Here is a 22,446-nt window from a genome sequence, read left to right as displayed (position 1 = left end):
TATGCTAAAAAATACCTGCTCATATAGTATTACAATGTCCTATGAGGTGTAATCGTGCAAATATTTCAGAGCCGCTGGGAGGAGTCTCTTGCTATCCTTGATGATAAACCCAACTTTATTTGTAGCTAGCTTAATAGCCTATGGTTAGGCAGCTTAAAAATGCACAGTCTCCAAAAGGAGGTACTGGGAGCAACTCAGGGACAGAAAACAGAAAAGCGGCAGACCCACGGGTGTTAGGGTACATACAAATGTTTAATAATCATGTTGCTAACCAGCCAATCCATTTCAGGGGCAGACACAACCCCCTGCCTCAGGGGTTGGAAATGATGAGAATGAACAAAAAAACTTGGCTAATCACTGCCTGCAGTCTACAAACTACCCAAAGCTGCAATACGATATAAACTGTATAGCAATGCATGGTGATTTAGGCCTCATTCACACTGCTAAGAGATGGCCCGTACAGATCCGTGCGGTGTGCATGGCTGTATCGGGCCGTTTCTGGAAAGGACAGGTGCTGCATCTAATTGTACACAGCAGCCTGTTCTTCTCTATGGAAGTACAGGACCGTACGCTCACCTGAACTGCACATCGGTGCGGGTGTGCGTGCTTGGACACAGACAGGATACATCCTATCTGCGTCCGAGTACAGACACCCTCACCCGCACGGATGTGCAGCTCGGGTGAGTGTACGGCCACGTACTCCCTCACTGTACTGTAAGGGGTCGGCACTTAGCAGTGTAAATGTGGCCTAACTGGCAAACTATTGTTTTATTAGAATTATGCCTATCACTCTCTTGCGCACAGTGATGCAAGCAGGGAACCTTGAGCGACCATCTTTCCAAATACCCATTTTCCTTTAAAGCTCTTCCCTAGTTGAGAACCTCCTTCCCTTGAGATCTGGAACCCAGAGAGGCAGCAGGAAGAAGTCTGAGCTACCTGTATGCTTACCTAGCTGGGGTTCAGAAGCCCTGCATGCATAAAAAGTTAAAAGTATATCTCCAGCCAAAACTTTTTTTCCGTTTTGGATGGAGTCAATAAGGCTTAGAATATCTGTTTTTAATGTTTTAAATAACTATAAGATATGTCCCCGATTTTCTTTGGTGGTGATAACATGTTACCAGGACAGCATAAGTAATCTTCAAGAGAGACACAGATAGCAGTAAAAAGACAATTTTTTTTCTTCTAGGCTAGGAAAAGGCAGTGCAGCTGACAGATTTTTATTACTATCAGTGTCCTTGCTGGAGATGTTCTTTCACTTGCGATCTGCTTGACAACATTGTGACACTGTAAGGCCTTGAACAACTGTAAAACCTGAGAGAGGTTCTTCCCTTTCCATAGTCTATCCAAAACTGAAAAAAAAAACATTTTTGGCTGGGGTTACACATTAAATAACGAAAGTGGTAAAATAAAAAATAAACAGAAAAATTAACCAGACCAGTTCTTTCAGCAACATGGATTGCAGAATACATACGGCTGCATACAAATTATTCTAAACTGGTATTAACCGCTCGCGGACCGGCCACTGCATTAAAGCGTCCGGAGCAATGACGCTTTGTTCTGGTAGGACGTACCTATACATGCTCCTGTGAACACTTGTCTGCACACAGCCACTGCTCTTGCTGTCGTTAGACAGCAGAGAGTCATGGCTTTGCACACAGAGCTGATCAGACTGGCTCTGTGCCCTGTGACCGGTTATCACAGTGACCACATGCCAATGTTTACATTGCCAATCCCTCTCCTTCCTCTTACATCACAGGCAGGGGAGAGTAAAGTGAGTAATGAATAGATGAGTCATCAATTTATTACTTACTAGTGAAAACAAACTGGCAGTAGCAGGAAAAAAAGTTTCAATTTTGTTAAGCTCCCAGCTTATGTTAGATTCATTCTGGCTATGATCTGATCTGTACATTAACCCCTTCATCTCCATCCTCCCACTGTATGTGACCTGTACATTAACCTCTTCACCTCTGCCTCCCTCTGTCTATGACCTGAGCATTTATTGTAACTTGCACACTATTATCTTGTGCACTCTAACTCTGGGGTAGAGTGTAATTCACTCACCCCATAGTTCTCCTTTAACCCTTTGTTAGGATACACAGTCCTGCTCATCTAGTTTACAAGTTACAATTAAATCTACCAGCACAGTACATACAGGGTCAATTATTTGAACCCCCCCCCTTAAACCCCCCAGACAGAGCTAAGCAGGATTTTGTAGTCCTGGAGTTTGCTGAAACATCTTCGAAAAAAGGTAACATTTAATTTTTACCACTTTTTCTTAAAGTTCTGCTATGTGAATGGGAACATGTAACAAATATTAAATAGGTGTTATCCCAATTTGGCTGCAAAAGTGGAAATACACTTTAACTTCAGAGGTAATCTAAGGTCAAAAGAAAGATTTGTCTGGCACTAAACATCAAAAGGCCATCCTCCTACAGACATAGGCGATTTTTCACTGAAAGGCCAATTAGACTGTAAAATGCTCTGCAAAATGTAAGATAATGGCAGGATTACCAGAGAGTTGCAATAAAAAGTCATATTATTGGCTATAATGACTTAAGATAATTGATCTAGAGGCTAACAAGGTCAAGATATTGAATAGTGGAGGAACTCATTTTGTTTATTTTAAACTGACTGCCTCACAATCAAGATAGAGACTAAGGAATTTGTTTTTCCTAAAAAGTTTAGCTGTAATTTATAAAAAAAATGATTTCAAAGAATGAGTGCAGCAGTGCAAACAAGTGAACGAAGGGTAAAATGAAATTTTTGTACAATAATGTTAGTACAATGCAAATAATCAGTATATAACACCAAATAACACTACCAAAATCCTTCTTATCAGAAAGAGGATATTCCTTTTGGAGACTATGTAGAGGTCGATATAGAGAATTCATTTTCACATTGAAAGGGAATATTACCTTAACTTAGTGAAAAAGGTGAAGCTCTTTTTTCCCTTGCACATGATTGGGCAGTCTTTGCAAATTTAAATTTCACTACATTCACAAAGCTAAGGGAAAATTCCAGAACCAGAGTTTTTCCCCATAAGGGGATCCCACCATAATTTCAAAATCTTCAACAAAATTTAGTAAAAAATATATATTTATTTATGAATGAATCTAAAATGCACACGTATCAAAAAACAAACATACACATAGGACAGCTTTCGGCTAGATGTGGAAAAAGTACATGTAGAAAAAAAAAAATATATATATATATATAAGAGATATTTGGTACGCCCCTGGATACCTTGGTAAAGTGTGTATATTCTTAGTACATTCTCTTATCTTGAGAAAACGTACCCTCAAAGGATAAGTCGGAGAGAGATTTTAGTCCCATAGAACAAGAAAGGGTTAACATACACGTGTATGAAAAAAGTGAGTAAAAGATCAAAAAAAGTTCACTTTGTTATATAAAAATTGATAGCACTAACAGTGATGTTTGTCCATTCCTTGGAGAAGAGCGAGGGTCCAGAATAGTGTTGCCAATAGCACAACAAAATAATATTTCAAGTAAAATGTGTTCAGGAGAAAAATAACCTTATCTCGGCTTTTCTCATTTCAATGTTAAACGTTGTTGGCCTTCACTGAACATTTGCTCCTGTTCGTGTAGTATCCGTATCCGGAACAAAGTAGACTCCCATTAGCTGGGTCAGTGGTCCATTGGTTTGTACTACTCCCGGGTGGTCCTGGACTTGTATGTATCAGCGACCAAGCGCTACTGGAAGGGTTTCTCTGTCGAGTTGAAAAAGTCCTTTGATATATTATATCCGCAAAGGTTTTTCAAACAGGGGTGGCCGTAGCCGAAAACTGTCAAAAAGAGACACCAAGCCTACGCCATAGCCGAAAACTGTCAAACAGAGACACCAAGCCTACTCCAGGATCTGAACATTGAGATGGGAGAGCTGCACTAGCAGCCTATCCATCTCAGCTGTCACAGGAGAACCAGCACAGTACTATACTCAAACTCTTGTATTAGAAGTAACAGGTTCAATAAAGAGAACCTCTAAATGCTATCACACAGGGACTTGTTAGTTCCTCTGTGATAGCAATTAAGTTAAGTGGAAAAAAATAAAGCATAAAATGAAAATTGAAAAAATAAGTATGAAATAATAATTGAAATAAAAAATAATAAAAAAGTAAAAAAATAAAGTTTAAAAATAATAAAAAATATAGAAGTAAAAAATAATAAGATAAAAAATGATAAAAAATAAAAAAGGAATGATAAGATGAACACAAATGTAAAAAATTAAATAATAATTTGTAAAGAAAAGTAAAAAAATAAATATATTACAAAAATTAAAACCAACCCTGCCGCCTCTGCCATCTGGTTGTCATTTTCCATGGGGGTGCGCATTGGGGAACCTGACCTTGGGGCAGCAGAATCTGGCCCTGACTACAGAGTTGAAGAATGTCCTTTGTCATCATCAGCTGAATGTTTGTTAATAAATAAGGCTATTTGGATGGAATTCTCCCTGACAGCTGCAGTTACAGTTCAGCCATGAATTTTTGGACCAGCTCCACTGACAAAAGTCGATTGAGAAATCATCTTTTGTTGAATAGAGGACTACTGATGGGGCCACACACTGGTCGAATTTTGGCCAAGTCAGCAGGACTTAGCAGCGGGAGTCAGCAGGAGTTGTGTATGAACAGCTCTATAGGCAAAGTATGGAATATTTGAAATTTGTTATTGCAAAAATGTTATCCCCAGTTCTATCTCTCATCTTTTAAAGAAAGAAGGGGGTTGTTGCTCCAGTGGGTTATGGAGACGCTTAACTATTAAGGATATTAATAAAGTATATATATATATAATTTTTTTTTAGGTCGCAGACATACATTTTAAACCTAGATGGTTGATGCATTGCTTTGTTTCTGTCTTCTGTTCAATGGTTCAGGTTGTAATTGGTTAGGATACAGTCAACTTTGGAGACCACAAAAATTGGGAATTGGCTGTTTTGTCAGCCTTGTAGAAAATGTTTTCCTAATAATTGGTGTAAGATGGGAGGACAACAATGAGATACTAGGTGTAAAGTAGTAGTTTTTTTCAGGTTTTTGATTCATTGGGGATGGATAATATACTATGGCTGTCTGTTTTTGTCTGTTTTTGTTGTGAAGAGTTCCTCCTGCATCCTGAACCTGTTGCCATTGTCCTGGGAAATGTGATCTGTGATGAAAGGAGATCACGCCATCAGGGACATAGATAGCAAAATAATTCTGACAGCGATTCTAAAAATGGTGTTATTATTATGTTTCTGTTCTTCCTTAGGAGAACTATGGGGTAAGTGTTTTTCCCCATAGTTCTCCTAAGGGTCAGGGGAGGACATATACTAACCTCAAACTCAAACTCAGTATATCGCGAGCTACAGTTTGCGGTATACTGAGACCGCTGCAGCCGGGATGGATTCCGACATTACTGTCGAGATTCACCCAGGTGCGTGAGTGACAGCTGGCTCTGCCTATATAGAGGCAGAGCCAGCTCTACCCACCCCTCCCCCGTCCGTTCCGCCACTCAGATTTGGAGGATCGAAGCGGGGAGGAGAGAATCCCTGCAGGGAGCCGTGAGTGACAGTCACGGCTCTCTGCAGGGAGATGATCTTTGCTCATTGAGGACACAGACAACAATTAAGCCACTGCAGACTTTCTGATTCTTCAGCACTATATCAAAAATGTTGTGGCTAGAGATCCACTTTAAAGTGTATGTTGACCCCAACAATGATTAGCATATGGTTATACCTATTTTATAAAAGAAAACAAATATTTGTTGATCTTGCCAAAAATCTTCTGTGCTCTCTGCCTATGTTGTCTGTTGTCAGATCATACCCCTCTGTGTTATGGACAATCAGAGAGGGACGGGTTTTTGTCATCCTACCTTGTTTCTGTTGTCCTGGTACAGAAGGGTGAGTGAGTGTTTTCACTCACTCTTCTGTTTTTGAATTTAAACACGCATTTGCATTTACAAGTATAAGGATGGCTTGGTGCTTTTAAATTAGTAGTAAGATCTTTGCTAAATATGTAGTTTCAGCTTAAATATTAGTTGCACTTCAAATGGTTCATTTGATGTTTCATGTATGTCTGATGAAGAAAATCTCATTGCCCACATTTACAGCCACGGAATTTAAATTATGACAGTTTAGTTAGTTATTCTGATGACTGATATCGAGCCATTGAGCCATAATTACCTGACCTCACTAGCCATCATGGTGACTTGACTTGTACATCCTCTACTCCTTCAGATTTAATGATCTGATTTTGTGCATATAATTAAAGCTTGCTAGTCAGGCTTAAATGACATTTCATAGAGCATTTCAGAAGTACTTGCAGCCCTTATTGTGTCTGTGATTAGAGCACAGTTTATTTTAAATCCGTTATATATCTTTATGACTAATATTGTGAGCTGTTGGACAGGAAATGCAACTGAATCAATAGATTTTGATTAGCGTAACTTACTAATGTATTTCCTTAAAATACAGAAGAAACAAGAAAATATATTTAACTTACTAGTGTGGTTTTTAGTATCTCACGAGAGTATGGTTGGTAAATAAACGTGTGCAAGTTACTCTGTTGAATAAAATTGTATGTAAATATGTATTTTAATGTTTTATAGTGATAGGATATGGATCTGTTATACAATGTATTTTTAATGTCAAAATAAAATATCATTAGTATTTTAAAGAACGATACTAACAACTACTGATGCTTCAAATAATTAGACCTTCTTTTAAGTTGCAAATTACAATTTTATATAGTTATACAATATGCTCTAAGCTTTGCTGTGGTTTACATTGTCAGCTTTTACTCATCTTTGAATATATTTTGATTGCATTTAAAAAAAAATATAGCTCTGTTCTGTGGAGAAATATTCCTTTCTTTCAGCTGGCACAACTGAAAAAGTACCATGCAGGGAACCCCCGTGGTCCTGTCTTCGTTCATTACGTGTAGGGATGCCAGAGTCGTAAAATCACTGCTAGGACTGTGCCACTTAAACACTTTTGATTATAGCAAAATCCATTATAAAAAAAAGAATATCAGACTCATGTTTTGGCTTTTAATGAGCAACAAAGCAGTGTTAAAATACTGGAATCCATTGAGTGACTGCTAAGTATTTATTTCTTGACCAGCTTCACTTTGGTATTTAGATATAACAGCAGATCCTATTCTTAGAGTGGATATCTTCACACCTAAATTTAAAAGAGGAATGCTATACTTCAGAATTTTAATCTAGTGAAAAAGTATGTTAAAAAAAAATTAAATGAAATAAATAAAAACCTATGCCTTGTTTATGCCTTGGAAATCAGCCTTTGTCAGCAGTGTGAGATGCTGGTGGCAAGTTCACTTCTCTACTTCTTAAACCAGGTAGGAGGCAGTCCAATGTCACTGAAGATAAAACAGATGTATTTTCATGACACTTGCTTTTATAAGCGCACGACATCCAAAGTCTTTTCTCTGGGACCTATTTTCTTAATATAGGAGCAGTAGTAGGCGTCTTCTGTTCTGTCTTTATGTATAAGATCAGGAAGGAACAAATAATTTTACAGTTGTTCCAAGGTCTCAAGTATTTGTAAACTACAAAACTGACATCTATTAAAATATGATATCTATTAAAAAATAATGTCTTATGTGCAATTTTCAACATTTGTTGAAACTGCTATACGTCACTATACAACAGGGGTGAACAAATCAATTTAGGAGCCAGTCTGTGCAATCCTGGAGACCTCAAGATTTTTTTAGGAGCCATCTCCATTGACAACAACTAAAGAAAACACTAAAAGTTAGGAGCCATCTGTAATTTTCCATTATTAATCATTTTGATTACATTTCCAAAAGTATAAAACAGAAAAGAATATAACTACAAAGCAGCAACAATTAGTATGAATACAGAATTCCAAAATCCAAAGTGAAGAGCTATTAAAGTCTGTTAGGGACAGGAAACATTACAAGTACCCAATATGGGGAAACGTAGAATATAAGCACATTGGGAAGGGCAACATAAAAGGTACACTTTGATAAAAAACAATTGGTCCCATGTAAGTATATATGGACTTCCTAAGTTACATAAGGATGGGACCCCTCTCAGGCCAATTGTCAGTAGCATCAAGTCTCTGACTTACAACGTGGCAAAATACTTAGCCAGAGTCCTTGCCCCTTTGGCTGGAAATATACAACACCACATACAGAACTCTCAAGATTTTGCAACCAAAATCCAGAACTTAATATTGGGCATAGAGGTATCTTATGATGTTACATCGTTTGTCACCTGCATACCCACCACAGAGGCAATTGAAACAGTGAGAAAATGCTTGCTACTACAACACCCTAGGCCGCAGAACAGAATTTAACCCAGATCAAGTGTGTGCCTTACTGGACCTTTACCTGACTACCACCTATTTCAAAAACATGGACAATTTCTAAAGGTACAAAACCTGGCTGTGCCTTGGGATCGCCAGTTTCACCTGTTGTCGTGAACCTGTACATGGAGCAAGTAGAAAGGAAGACCCTGTCCACCTTCAAGGGAATTACACCCAGTCATTAGTTCAGATATGTGTATGACACTTGGGTTAAGATTCACAAGCAAGAGTTACAGGCTTTCACTAACCATATCAACTCAGTGAATTAAAACATTGAGTTTACGCGGGAAGATATGCAAAACAACAAACTGGCTTTTTTGGATTGTTTAGTAACAGTAGAAGAGGGAAGGAGGCTGGAAACAGAGGTCTACCGAAAACCAACACACACGGACCAGTACCTGCTATTTGACTCCCACCACCCTCTAGACCACAACCTGGGAGTCATCAGGACTCTACACCACCAGGAAGAGAAAATTCCCACCAGCACAGAGGCCAAGGCGAAGGAATTAAAATGCCTCAGAGGTGCCCTTCAAACTTGTGGGTATCCAGACTGGGCCTTTATCAAAACAGAACAAAGAGGAAAGAACACCAAGACACTGAGGCAACAACTGGTACACCCAAAAGACCAAACGCCAAAACACAAGATGAACAACATTGTGTATGCAGTCCAGTGCAGTGAGAAGTGTTCAGAATTGTATGCTGGTGAAGCAAAACAGCAGTTTCACCTGCGTATGGCACAGCATAGAAGTGCAAAACCCTCTGGTCAGGATTCAGCAGTATACCTACATCTAAAGGAAAAGACAGTCAAGTACACATCCTAGACATAGACAGGGAGGAGGACTCGTTTAAAAGAGGTGCAAAAGAGGCCATTTATGTAAAAATGGAGAAGCCAAGCTTGAATAGAGGTGGGGGGGGCGGTGAGACAACTATTATCTGCCACATACAATGCTGTTTTAACACCTCTTTCTGGACGGATTAATAACACTTTCTATCTCCAATTATGCAAATGCAGTCAACACCTTACCTCCATAAGGTCGCTGACCCCATGCTGGTTATGAATAACAGATTATGTTGATTGGAGCAACATTGACCATATTTATTCCCAGATAATTTTTGTACATGTCATTCTGAATTGAGAAAGCTTGTCGGATGACCAGTGAAACGTCTTCGAGAAAAATACAAAAAGTTTAGTCGCCTTGATTTATTTTTTACAGATATTGCCTACCAAGCTCCTGGAATTTGTCCAGCTCTGCTATACAAATTACGAAGATCAGAATCATACATGAATCTTTTGGGATCTGGTCACTAATTACTATACCAATTAAAACCTCTTGGTAGAGATCCATGAATTCTCAAGTATGCAAATATGCTCCAAGTTGGATTCTAATCTTCCAAAATCCAATTTGCTTATTTTTAACCATCAATGTAATTGTGGATGAGTCACAAAAATATGCACAATGGTTTGTAACTAAAAACAAATTACTATTTTAACTTTTCCAAAAGAGCAGTGAGATATTTAGTTCCAGGGGAAATAGACTCAAAACAAAACCACACTTTATCATAGAAATGTACAGAGACGTCTTAAAGTAAATACTGTATATGTTCTATTTTCAAACTCTTCTGCTTTCTCTTTAATGTGGAAACATTCTTTGGTACTGTGTCATGTATTTTACCCAGCTGGTGAAGTGCACATACATCTCAATTTCCTGGAAGTGATAATACAGGGATGCATAAGAGAAAACAACAAAAAGAATGTGTTTTTTTCAGTGGCATAAGGTCCATGACATTAGGCTGCTACAGCTGGGCAACAGATGAAATGCTTTAGTTAATGGACCCAATTTAACATGGAATGCCAGGAAAATAATCTTTGTACTCACTTTGTATGCACAGCATAGTTGTCTACCAAATCGGTATGTGTGATTAGCAACACGCAAAATGCCACACAGCCAGATGAGTGTAGGCATGCCTGAGAAATACAGCTGTGCCAAAGCACCCGTTTCTCTGTATTTATTACATGATTCTTTTATCACGCTTATGCTGACAGTGTATTTGCAATGTAGAACCTTCCTTGGATTTGCTAGTGATATTGTCAGATAAAATGGTCATAGATACAGTATGTGCATATTTTGGAGTCTCTGCATTTATACATCTAATTGGGTGAAACACTAGATTTTTAAATCATCTATATATGTCATGAATTAAAATAGAATTGTAGGATGATCAAGGATTAATGTCAATGTGGTGCCTACAGGAGTGTGGGGGCAAGTACCTCGAAGTACATTTTTTTCCAATTCAGGTTTAAAGTCATACTGGAGATAATTAGCACGGGTGCCTAAAGAACCAGTGTGACAGTGTCATTGTTGAGCCATTGATTTGTTTAACACATGGATAAAAATGCCTGAGCACATGAAGAGCTTAACACAGCTGTCTGACTTAATAGAATCACTGTCACTAGCTTGATAGCAATGACAAGAGCAGTACCCAAGCAAATGAGACAGTAGGCAGATGTGAGTGGGCTACATGAATGCCAATGACACCTAAACTGTATGCCAAGCCAAACCTTTTTATATCAGCACTGATGATACTACACTAGGCATTATGTTTAACACAACAGTCTATCCTAAACACACATACAAGTGTTTACAAACACAAAGCAGTGTTCTTAAAGCTGGTGAGTATATACTATTTTTGCTTCCAATGCAAATAGAATAATCCTATCCCAGTATATCGGCTGATTTCAGCCGATATGCAGCTGGAATAAGCCGTACCAGCCTGAAGTGAATAGCCGAACAGCGTTCGGCTCACTTCGCTACAGGTTGGTCGTTCACTCGGCTGCCTACTGAGTGTATGTGCATTTCACCAGCCTATCCCTGGTTCTCTCTCAACCAGTGTTGCATGCTGGGATAGGATACATATACTGGAGGGAATTGGCAATTATTAATATAATACTGGATTTATATAGCGCCAACAGTTTTGCACAGCGCTTTACAATATAATGAAGACATTACAATTACAATACAATTCAAGACAAGATGGTAAGGAGGGCCCTCAATCTAAATTGATTAGTCCAGGGCTGGATGCTGTCCAGCCAACCCCCAGGCTAGACCTGAAGCCTTAGGCCTTGTTCACACCAAGCGCGGAGCAGATCCGGACCAGAGCAGGTGCAGACCGGATCAAAACTGCGTCCAATGTATTCCTATGGTATTTTGACCTCCAGTTCACATCGCAGCGTGCGGATCCAGACCGGATCCAGACCAGATCCAGACCGGATGAAAAAAATGCGGCAAGCCCTATTTTACCTGCTCTGGATCTGGTCTGGAACGCATCAAAAACGCATCTAAAACGCATCTAAAACTCAAAAACGCATGCAAGTGCCTGAAAGCCCATGTTAAACTTAAAAAAAATATATATATATTTTTTTTTAACCAAAACCGGCCCTAAACGCATCAAAAACGCGTCTAAAACGCGGCACAACCCACTGCACTGCGTGTGCAGAAACCTGACCGGATCTGGTCTGCATTTGGTGTGAACAAGGCCTTAGGATGGAGTTGCTGGAGTGCTGGAAGTGTTTCAATAGGCCTCAATTATGGAGGAGGCCTGTGCTATTGCTAGAGGAGGAGAACCAGGAAAGCTGATGGCTGCTGGAGGTACCCGGAACATAGTGGACCTCAGGAGCAAGTCTGGTGTCTCTCCTGCTGAGGATCTGTGCTCATATCTGCTACACAAATTCCTATTCGCTGTGCTAGAAATTGATCTACATTGAATTGCTAAAAAGGGGCTGGTGAGTCTGGAGTCTATGTCTGTTATACCCTGGATGTCTAGGATCCCTATACCTCTCTCCCCAGTGTGAAGATGTTAAAAAAAGTTCTTCAGCATTATATTTCTGCAGTGGATATCAGCTTTGTGGGCACTAAAGAAGGGCGGTTAAATGCTAATGGGGCAGCTGAAGACCAAAACCCCTAAACAACTAGTGATGATCCGGGTTAGTCTGGCGGCTCCTTCAGGCGTGAGCGCTACAAACTCTATTGACATTTCATTGAGTTCTATGGGCACAGCATGGTGCAATGTGGCCTGCTGCTCTAAAAAAAATGGTACTGGATGTTGTACTTTTTTTTTAGCGCTCACCACTGCAACGCTATGGTGAGAACTGAGCCTATCAGAAACAAGGCATATTACCTTGCTTGTGTTGAGGCTGCTCTGGAAAAAGAAAATCAGCCAGCGCAGCCCCAACACATTTGGTGTGAATCAAGCCTCAGTGTACTTCTATGCAGGAACAGTGTTTTCACCCTAGTATGTATGTTCACCCTATGGACTACAGTCTGGCTGTGGGTTAGCAAGTTTAGCCTGAATCCTATGTGTGAGGCCTGCCAACTCAGCGGCTTCCCGGTTCTGTACCACTTACCACTATACTGTGTCTGCGTATAGTTGGAGTTACAGTACAGACCTTGAGAGGCGTGCATGGTATACAGCTGTCTAGTGCAAATAAAAATATGTTTTGAAAAAATTAAAAAAAAGCATCTAGGGATGAAAATTCGCTCTGTATAGAAGTAACAATGTGATATGTAGTTAAAGTGCTGTATATCTAGGTCTATAAACAAACAACTAGCATGTTGCAGCTGTAGGCCCCATTTCACATTGAGCGATTTATCGCGCGGTAATTCCCGCGATATCGCAGCAATTTACCGCGCGATATCGCTCTCCAATGCAAGGCAATGGGGCAAAGGGTCCTGCTGTCACGGGTCGTGCGTCGCTACAGCAGGACCCTTTTTGGAGCGGATTTTGCAGCGATTCCATTCTTTGCAATGCAAGCATTTGCGCGATATCGCGCGACAAATCGTGCGATATCGCGTAAAATGCAAATCGCGCAGTGTGAATGGGGCCTAAGAGTCCTTAGATTATCTGTCGAATCTTCTAGAAATATACAGGTCTTTTCACTAAAGTGTGAAGGGTTTGGAGAAGAAAGCAAAAAATCCAGACTGAAAATAACAGATTTTTTAAAAATTCTCCAATTCAGCTCACTTTCCAGTTCACCTAGGTCCTAGGACCTAGATTGTTCACTTCTCCTGCCTTCTCCAAACTCATCACCCTTTAGTGAATAGCCCTACTAGTGTTTATGTAACTTCCAGTGCACTAAACTGAACTCCCAAACTATGTTATCAGCTTTTCCAACTTTCTCATCTGAACGGCAAAACAACTCCACTCTATGTAATGCAGATGAGGAAAGGGAGTGCTGTTTATAGTCCAAACCAGGAGAATAATCTCGGGTGACAAACTACTCCTCCATAGATATACTGCAGTTAGTGAGCCTTGTCATCTTAGGACAAGAAGTGTTTTACTGGCAGGATCACTAAATGAAAATAAAGGAAAAAAAGCATGACAAAATGAATGCAGCCACTATATTTAAGAACTGCTAGGCAATATATTACATTTTTGTTTTTAGATACCCTTCATGGTTTAATTACAGTTAAAGATGTTGCTGTCTGACAAATACTGGCCATGTTTTCCCCTTCAATTCTAATGAAAAAATGTATAGTAAATGCATATATCTATAAACTTTAGTGTAGTTCCACTTTTCCAGTTACATTTGAGAAAGCCCAACTATATGTTTGTTTGTGCTCCCATTCCCACAGCATAACAAAAAAATGTTTTCAAAATATTTTTCTTATCTTATATAAGTTTGTTGGGTGAAAGCCTTTGTGCAGACTGCAAGCAATATAAAAAGGAATGAAAGGGTCAAACCGAGCTTCTTCTCATTAACATGCAATGCTTATACATCTTCAACTCTTTATTGGGACAGTGCTCAGATCTAGTTTACAACTAAAAATACAATTGTTTTTTATGTGTTTAGATGAAACACTGAGATCTTGAGGAATGCTGAATTAAGTTTTACTTGCTTAGAAGAACGTTGCATACATGTATATGTATACAGGATTACAGCATCAAACAGGAAACATATAGATCATAGAGAGGAAAAGCATATATACAGATATAACTTCCTCTGTATCACAGACAAGTATGCACATAGACAAAAACCATACAGACTAGCTTTGCACTACAGCACCATCTGCTGATCAAAAAACATTGTTACAGTCAGCAACACAATCAGTATCCTGTTGCATTTCCAACAGAAATTGCCAGCTCAGTACAGGGTAGGGTTTTTAATCAAGTATAAAGCATTTACAAATATAAGCAGAAATATTTAAATATTGTGGTTGCAGTTATCCAATGTGCATGAGAACATATAACAAATATAAAGTAGGTGTTATCCCAATGTGGCTGCAAAAGTGGTGACAATGAAAAAAAATAAAATATGGTAGTGTTTTTCATGCAGCAAACATCAAGATCTCTTTTACACTGTATAATTGTTCATAAAGTCTCTAGTTAAAGCAGACCATTACCCCCTTCACTAAAAATTACATCTTCGTGCAGCTGATAAGAAAGCATCCTACATCGATTAGTTAAATAAACATATTTTCATTTTACTTCCTGGTCCTCTCAGGCATTAATGATGTAGCTCATGCCTAAGAGATGCATCCTGGGAAGGTTACATCACAGTGCTTTGCTGGAAAATCTCATCTGTAAACTGCATAACCTTATGAGATCTCAGGGAAAGGAATTTATCCCCGGAGATGATGTGCATGGTCACATGTCCTAGGCACATGTGCCAGATTTCCAGGAAGTAAAGAGAGATAGATTTATCTGCGCTTAGTAAAAATGGCCACTGTGGGAAGAATGGGGAGGAAAAGAAAATTAAGGTATGTAAAGAATATGAAGCTTGCAATGATCTAGCAGTATCTGTTTGTAGATTGTCATTACTAAACATTTCTAAAGGTGCCTTTGTTGTCATTTGAAAAGATACAGGTGAAGTTCCTCTTTATGTTATAGATATTTTGGTTTCAAGTTATCTCCCTGGGCAGTTTTGGTCATGAAACAAACTTTAGTTTCAATGAGACACTACAAGGTTGGTTTACTAAAGCCAAATAGGCTGGTCACTTTGCAAGGGGATTTTCCCTTATGTTAACGAATGTGGAAATGTACTTTTTACCCAATGACATGCACTAACAAAATAGACAAACACTACGGGGGTTTCACAAAAGGGTGAAGAGTTTGGAGGGGGCAGGAATAGCTGAACTGCAAAGTGAGCTGAATTGGAGAATTTTTCCAAATCAGCTATTTTGGCCTAGATTGTTCACTTTTCCTACCTATCCACTGTGCCCATCATACCCAACCAACTTATTACTTCCGCCTGATACAAAATATATGGACCAGAAACATTGTACATAACCCCTCTGTACATGCATTATTGATGTCTATTGTACTTGAGATATTCTGTAACAACTTTGAATATGTAGTAAACTCTTACCAGTTTGTGCTTTACTTAACTCGACTGAGTATATCTCCATTACCTGTAGTGTTGCTAAATGGCAAATACAACATATTGAACAAGAAAAAAAAAAATTTAAAAGCTTCTATTCACATGATTAAGATTTCAACAAAGAGAACATCATACCATTTAAGCAACAGAAGTCACTTACTAAAATGTGTGAATCATTCCTTTTATTTTCCATTGAATGTAATTATTTCAAAGTGTGTATATTTTGTGTGCCAGCTCAAAGCTGTTTACATGTGAAAAATACTGTAAGATTATTTACTTTAACTTTTCCTATCTGTGAAGAGCTTGGCAACTTTATATAACATCTAGCTGAATTTTTAAAGAATCTAGAGGGCTCAGAAATATCTTTTATTTCTGCAGCCCCTCCTAATTGGGAAAAGGCCCTCCTTAGGGTCCCAGAGTGATGTAAAGACCCTGAAGTGGGTTGGACAGGGCAGAATTAAAATTTAGAGCCATGCAACAGGCATTTCTTGATATTACTTGTTTACATGAGCTGCAATGCCTAACTTTACCCAAAACTTTGGTTGATGTAAGGACTATTTGTGTCGGCCTTGTATAACTATTTAAAGATGCTCAATGGGTATGGAAATTGTCACATAAAGTTTATTTACCCTTTTGCCCCCACCTCCTAAACAGATGAAAAACTACTCCCCCCAAAAAAACTCTATACTTACCTAGACCTCGCCATCAAGGTCCCATTCTTTGCACACCTTGTACGGGCTTCTTCACCTGATGATCACACATGCACAGAGGTAGGCTCCACATACTTCTGTGGGGCTGGTAGAAGGATAGGAGCCAATTTCCTGCAGTACACAGACATTGGGTGAAAGAGCCTATACAAGGTATATCAACTATGTGGTGGACATTGGCAATGATATCTAGGTAAATATAGAGCTTTGAGGGGGAGGGTTGAACTACATCTTTTCGGCAGGGTTGATAGTGAAAGGGTAAAGAAACTTTGTGGTAAAGTTTCTTTACCCTTTAAGCCAGCATGGCATTATCATAACTGGTTTCTGGGAACTCTATGGGGTCTATTCACTAAGCTGCTGTAGGCAGCCGAGTGAATGACCGACCTAAAGCGAAGTGAGCCGAACGCTGTTCGGCTGTTCACTTCAGGCTGGTACGGCTGATACATCGGGTGGCTTCGGGTCTATTGGTCGGCGGTTCTGCTGCCATCCAAAAAAAAGAGGAAAAAAACCTCTCCCGGGCGCTTTGGGAGTCTCCAGCTGGGAGTAGCTAAAACCTGGGCCCCTGGGAAAAATGTTTAAACTTTTTAACACAATATTGACGAGTAATCTTTTTTTTTAATGGATGGGGAGGAAACATATAATTCAGGTGACATTGTGTTTTTTTTATTGCAAGAGTCTGCAGGAGGTTAATAATGGACAGATATAAATGGTCAATTCAGTTATACTTGAAGCACAGCAAATGATTGAGACACACCTTGGTTACTACCAGGGGTGTAGACAAACTATACAAAATTGTGTTCTGAAATACTTTATGGACAATTACCCGCCTTCATGCATTGATCTAATGCATTGATATTATATATATATATATATATGGGCAGCAACTGAAGGTGACTGCTGACTGACCTCAAAAAAACTACAAAACTAAAATAGGAACAAAACAGCAAAAAACACAGCAAAGGGGTTGATTACTCAAATAGCTAGCATTAAGAAATAAACTACAGTTTCCTAATTGAACCTAATCTCTCCCTATGCAGTTTTGTCAGCTTCCAATTTACTGACACTATAAGGTTGAGTCATTTCTATGTTCAGATGGAAAAAGTGCAACAGATTCATCCATCTACACTACATTGTGTGGATGGAGGCATCTCCCACTGGGCCAAGCTTCAGTATCTTACTAGCCTGCATCCAATCAGATTGTTCAGGTATTTTGACAGCCAGCGGGGCCGACTAGCAAGATACTGAAGCTTGGCCCAGTGGTAGATTCCTACATCCGCACAGTTTGGAGTAGATGGGGGAATCTCTTGCACTTTTTCCATCTGACCATAGGCTGAGAGAAAAAAAATCTATAGAAAATCTATAGGTGTATGGCCAGCTTTAGCTTAGCAAATGTAGTGATAATTCACTTTGCAATGAATTCCCAATCACAAGCAAGGAATGAAAAAAGCAGTATTTTTTTTTGCCCATGATTAGATGTAAGTCAGTAGAGGTTCACCTCATTCACTAAACTAAAGGAAAACTCCCTTGCAAAGTGAACAGCCTATTTGGCTTAGTAAATTAACCCCCCGTGACTGCTCTGTGTCTCCCCTTTTATAGTGAGAGGGCTTGCTTAACCAAAACCCTCTTATTGGCCCTTCGTCTGGATTTGCCTCAAACCCTTGGTAGCCGCAAACTAGAACCTCATCCCTAATAGTAATGCTATATTCTTTATTAGCCAGTTTTCACTTTTGGCACATAGCTGTTTAACAAAGGTTTGTGTCCTACATATGTCAACAGTTGGCAGAAATGTGGCAGAGAATGTCTTCAGAGAATACTGAGATTTTTATGTTTGGCTTGAAATTTCAAAGTAATGCTTAGTTTGTAAATGGCACATTTCCTAGGACCCATTTGTTTTGGCAATGCGTAAATTAAAATAAAAGTTTAAGATACACTCATAATTCGAATGAGATTATGCTCTCATATTCACAAAAATATTAAGCTTATGTTTTTAATAAAGCAGCGATAAATAGTAGTAGTAGAATTTTATGCACAATTAGATTTATTTCGTTTTTTTAGCTGTTTGTTTACTTTTATTGTGCTGCTCCCTCTGCCTTTTTTAAAGCACATTACTTAATGATGTGTTTATGAAATTGTACAGCTCTGCCCTTTTGGGGCTCTTTATTACCTTACTGTATCAATTAAATCAAGGTCTTGTAAACAAGGTCTTGTTAAGATAGCAATTTGGCTTGGATTTCACTGCAGGGTAGACTTGATTACATTCACACTCATATTTCATGTACTTATTAATGTGATTTGGCTTCTACAATGGTTCAGTAGCAGGAAACGGCAAGTTGTTCTAAAAGTAAAATAAGAAAATGAGCAGTGCTGAAGATAAGGACATTTTTATTATGCGATCATTTGGTTAAAAAAAAACGGAATAGTTATTTCTAGAAATCATTGGGGTGTACCAACCAATTATTAAGCCTTGCAGCAGAATCATTTCTTTTGTTACTTCCAACTCCAAATCAACCCTGAATCAAGGCCTATGCAATTCTGAAGTACAGCAGAGTTTGTAAGAAACTAATATAATTTTGAAGTCCTTGACTTATTCTTGTTTGAAGTTTGACAGACAGGAAGCCATCAATCCACTTTACATTCAAATTTTTAAAGTTAAATGAAATGCTCACATTCCTTTCAATAATGAATCCTGATCAAAGAAATATACATTGCTCAGCAAAGTATTTCTTTAAATTTTTTGCCCAAACAGTTTGTGAACAGTCAGCTCCAACTCTCTCAGCTTGGTTTCCTGAACTTCCTGACCAGTGGAAGATCACAAGGGAGAGCACAATCTCCAACAGCTATTCAGATACTAGCTTGGAGAAGGAAGAGGAAGAAGAGGGGAGCAGAGAGCAGGGGAGTGACTTACCTTGCTTGCTTGTGTGTTTGTGAAGACATACACAACTTACTAGCACACACAAGGGTGGCTCCATAGGACCCTGAAAGGGAAAGGCGCCACCCTAAAACAGGATATCAGGGCCAGTGCTAAGGGGACCAGCTGATTCTGCAAACTAAAACTTTTAAATATCAAGAAGCAGTATCCATTGTAAGTGACTTCATCAGCATTTAAAATATCTTTAAAAAAACTAACTGTGACTATAATATCTCTTTAATTCCAGAAATAACTGGACCTGTATACCTATATACTATCTGTGAAATTCAGTTTGCTGCAAACAGACTACAAAATTGAGTACAATCATACCCCACAACAGCTCAAACATACTTTACATACATACAGTATCTTCTCTACCACAACCTACAAAATGAATTGTGTTGTGGATACGTTAAAGAGATGCTGTTGCTTATAAAATAAATAATGCACTTAGCGTTACCAAGTTCCTTTGCTCTCAGGTGGCTTCAGCTCAGAGCTACAGCTACCTAAGCTACATATAGCTACCTTCCGGGTGTGTCGGATGCCTGCATTTTGTTTCTCTGTGCTTTGTCCCCCCCCCAAACCTGCTACATAATTAGAGGATCCCCAAATGTGTATGGTAATGCACTTACATAGCTATGAAGTCAACCTTAACCTTAGCTTGTAAAAATTTAGACCATTAGCTTCTGTGATCATTTACAAAGCATGTCATAAGCAACCCTGTGGGCCCACAAATCTTCCTGAACTAACACTTACAGGGTTATTCACAAAAGGGTGAAGAGTTTGGAGGGGGCAGGAGAAGAGAACAATCTAGGACAACATAGATAAACTGGAAAGTGAGCAGAATTGGAGAATTTTTCCAAATCCGCTATTTCGGCCTAGATTGTTCACTTCTCCTGCCTTCTCCAAACTCTTCACCCTTTTGTGAATAACCCTGTTACACATTAAAGTGGATCTTTTGTTAGGAACTCTGGGCCTCCAAAAAAAAACAATAGTTTGAAGTAAGTGTCAACTTACCATGTTTTATTTGTCTAGCATCCTTCTGCTCTTCTGGTAGTGATAAATGGAAATATTAAAATTGGCCTCATCTTTTAAAAATGATTTACCAGGCTTGTTGGAAGTTGCTAAAATATTGTTTAAAGCTACAGCCAACATATTTACAGTATTAAGATCCTTAGTCAACACTATTTGACTGTAGTTGAAAGGTGCTTTAAGGGTTCCAAGAAAGCTACTCAAAGCGTGTTAAAGTGCCAAAGCTGACCTTCTTTAGACTAGGAGTCTTCTAGCAGTGTACAATGCCGGAAATTACAGTGTACAGCGCAGGAAAAAAACATTTGTTGTTTAACACTATGATGCATAATGACTTAGCTTATTAAAATTGTATCTTTAACTAGAGAAGCTCCTTTTTATTTACATTAATAATGAGATTTAGGGGTTTATTCACTAAAGAGCCAAAGGATCCAGCCGTAGCTTCAGCTGATCCTTCGGCTCTCTTCGGATGCCTCTGCCCTTCGGTTCAATCGAACTGAAGGGCTGCTGTACAGGCTATTCACAATAGCCCGTACAGCAGTCGAAGGCAGCCGAGCGGCTCAGCCGAGCCGAAGGCATATGCAGCGACCGCCAAAGCGTGGAGAACGGTGGAAGCCGACTGATCTCCCTGCAAATAAAAGCTGGGTTATCTCACAGCTCGCTCTGCCCAACTGTAACGACAGATCAGTGTCCCCAAATGACCTGGTGATGCTGATCTGTCATTAAAAATAACAACTGTATTCATTGGCTGGGACCTGCTAGAAGACTCTGGCAGGTGTCGGCAAATAGGAAACAGTTGGGTGGAGCTCGCTGTCACTGTTAGCTCCGCCCATTTGCCCCCCCCCCCCTTTTCTTTAAAATATTTTTATTTTATTTTTAACTTTCCTATTTGTTGTCATTTTGAAAATAATTTAATATAATATAAACCAATATAATATAACCCTCAAAGGCATTTAATAATATAGATAACATAGGAACTTTGGCATGTTAGATGGTTTAATGGGTATTTGATCATTGCAGAACATTGTATACAATTTAGACAGGCAAATGATCCTGTTCTTTTGGGTCCCAAAAAGGTTAAACTTTCTGTTCTTTTGGGTAATTATCCCTGAGTATCTGCCAATGTTTTTTAATACAAGTAACAATCTTTTTGGGACAATGTGTGGTATTGTGTCACAAATGGTATCCTATATTGATCTTTCCTCATCACATTTCTATTTTTATCCTCCCATTTAGCCATTGGTAACTGTTCATCCAGCAATTTCTCTGGATAACTCCTCTGCATTAACTTATCCTTCATTTACTGTAATCGTATGTCTCTCTGTTCTTTTGTTATTGATTTAAACATATCGTTAGCATGGTAACTGTCAAAATACAGTCAATACGATGTGTTGGTTTACTATATAAATCACTCGTTAATTTAACTGCTTTATCATATTATCTGGAAACGGGACTACTTCCTGATATTTCCCAGAGCCCCCAACAGTAAAGTAAAAAAGTAAAAATATTTATTAAACAATAAATAAAATATAAAAAAAAGTTCAGAAAATAAAAATTAAATACTTACATTTTTTTTAAAAAGGTTAGAAAAAGAATAATTTTCAGTTTCGGCCTGGCATTATTTTTAGTTTCAGTTCCTTTTTCGAAATTTAGTTTCGGTGCACCTCTACTCATTTCCAAACAAGAAATAATGATTCTGTAATGTAATGGTCAATAGTTTAAAAATAAACTCAATTTGTACCCCAGAAAACAATTATGAACTGACAAATGTGAATGCCTACAAGCTGGACACATCCCAGGTGACTAATATTGTGCACCTAGGGATGTGCAGCCCTAGTATCTTATCCAAAAAATGCCCTGTATCTCTTAGATATGATTTGCTTTTCTTAATCATTGGGGTCACAATTTTGTCATAGTATATTGCCAAAGGAGATAAAACAGATTCTATACTCATCACAATCGGCCCACAAGATAAATGAGAGAAACGTATCCATATCACTTTTGGGCTTGAGAAAGAACTGCGTGGTTCTAAACCGTCGCCCTTTTGTATCATGTTGCTTTTCTTTTCGTGACCTGCCGATACCGAATA

Source organism: Nanorana parkeri, unplaced genomic scaffold (assembly GCF_000935625.1).
Source record: "Nanorana parkeri isolate BGI_ZX_2015 unplaced genomic scaffold, ASM93562v1 scaffold197, whole genome shotgun sequence".
NCBI classification, from domain to species: domain Eukaryota; kingdom Metazoa; phylum Chordata; class Amphibia; order Anura; family Dicroglossidae; genus Nanorana; species Nanorana parkeri.
This window is presented reverse-complemented; position numbering follows the sequence as displayed.